Source organism: Phyllostomus hastatus, unplaced genomic scaffold, assembly GCF_019186645.2.
Source record: "Phyllostomus hastatus isolate PE091 unplaced genomic scaffold, TTU_PhHast_1.1 phas_scaffold_585, whole genome shotgun sequence".
Taxonomy (NCBI): Eukaryota; Metazoa; Chordata; class Mammalia; order Chiroptera; family Phyllostomidae; genus Phyllostomus; species Phyllostomus hastatus.
Genome location: NW_025334037.1, coordinates 19,802,062 through 19,804,051, shown reverse-complemented (window position 1 = coordinate 19,804,051; position 1,990 = coordinate 19,802,062).

The following is a 1,990-nucleotide window of genomic DNA, read 5'->3' as shown; positions in this document are numbered from 1 at the left end:
TTTGAGTTGTAATTTTGATGTGGTTGTGTGAAGAGGCAAGCCATGTCTGCCTACACCACCATCTTGACCGGAAATCCTGAATTTCCTTTCTATTCTCTCTACTGAATGTTGTTACATTTCACATTTTAGCATGTGAAAAGATGATTAAAGAGTATGCAGTGGAAATATGTAGAAAATAGTATTTAGAAATGTGTCAGGCTATTCATAAAATATGCTGTTTTTCAGGATTTTGTGAAGTGAATGGTACTTGTCAGATTATTCAAGTTTGTAAATTGTGATTTCTTATATCATTATACATAAAGATTCATTTTTGTGCCAAATTTTGTTTTTATTTTCCTAAAGAGGCACTGTAAATTTCATAAGCTTTATAGCCCAGATAATCTGGATTCACCCCCTACCGAGCTTGCTCCCTGCCTGCCTTGCCACAGCTCCTCAAAAAGAGCAGCTTTCTATGGCTGCAGGTATAGCTGTTTCCAGAAACCACTCTTGTTTTTTTGTTTTTGTTTTTGGGCTTTTGCTTTTGTTTTTTATTTATTGATTGATTGATTGATTTGCCTCTTCAGACCTAGAGGAGGTAAAGCTACCTGAGAATCACAGGTGTTTCACCCTCCCCTGTTGGTTTTCCACATGTTGTGTATAGACCTTCATGAAAATTCCCTCAGTGTTCCCTTCAGAATATGCTGTTTCCTGCTGGGATCCTGACTGATATAACTTGGGAAATGCAAAATATGAGATACCTTTAAAAGGAGAGTTTCTGGAGACATTACAACCCAATCTTGCTCAATGCTTATGTCCAACCAGCATAGTACAGGGGTGTTGTTCTCAAACTTTGGGACTTAGAACCCACTTACACTCTTGGAGATTACTGAGGACTCAAAAGAGCTTTTTTCCATTAATGTTGGAATTTTATATACATACACCTATGTACATAGAAATTATGACTGAGATCATTTAAATACTTATTTTAAAAATATAAAAGCCTAATGTATATTAATATATATAACAAATTATTATGAAAAGTAACTATATTTGTGGCATTGTTTTGTAATTTTGCAAACCCTTTAATGTCTGACATAACAGAAGACAACTGGATTCTCACACTTGCCTTGCATTCTATCTCTTGCAATATCACATGCCATGTAACTTTGGAAAACTCTACTGTACATTCAGGAGAGAAGGAGAGTAAAAAAAATAAACAACATCTTAATACTATTAAGATAATTTTTACTTCTTTGCCTTCCTGAAAGGGACTTGGGAACCCACAGGGCTTTCTGGACCACACTTTGAAAATTACTGGTATAGAGAAATGGACACTGATTTAAAAATCAATATCCTTCTTTGACTTTTCATCCTAATTCTCCATCTCCCAGCACTGTGGCCTGGAGGAAATTATTTAACTTTTTTAAAATACAGTTTCCACATCTACTAAGTAAAGGATCCAAACAAGAGAACTAAGAATATTACTAATACTAAAATTCTTAAATTCTTTCATTTGTAACTTAATATTTACTGAAAGAAATGATAGCTATCTTTCAGTCACTTTGGAAGGTAGCTAATGAGATGTCAGTATGGTTGATTTGAACATTAACAAAAGTCAAGGGCTGTGGCATTGAACTTCACTTGTAAAGGCAGGTGTCAGAAAAACAGAAAAGGAGAAAATTATGATGCGGCTAATTATGGCTTACTTTGTTGAGAAATCAATATGTATTTTGAAACCCTCACTCTCAACATTGCCAAATAGCATTTAAGATACTACATGGTTATGATAAGACATGTTAAATCTTCCTGAGAAGATCACAATGGTTCTCAACTTTCCATTAGCTAGGAACTCAAAGAATTTGAAGTATGTGGCCAACCGCAAAGACAATTGACAGGAATGGTTTCAGTGCTAGAAGAGAAAAGTAATGGTGAACAAAACAATAGTATTAAATACTGAGGGTAGAAGTTCTCCTAGTTTGAGAACCGAGTTTGGGAAAAACAGTCCCCTCAC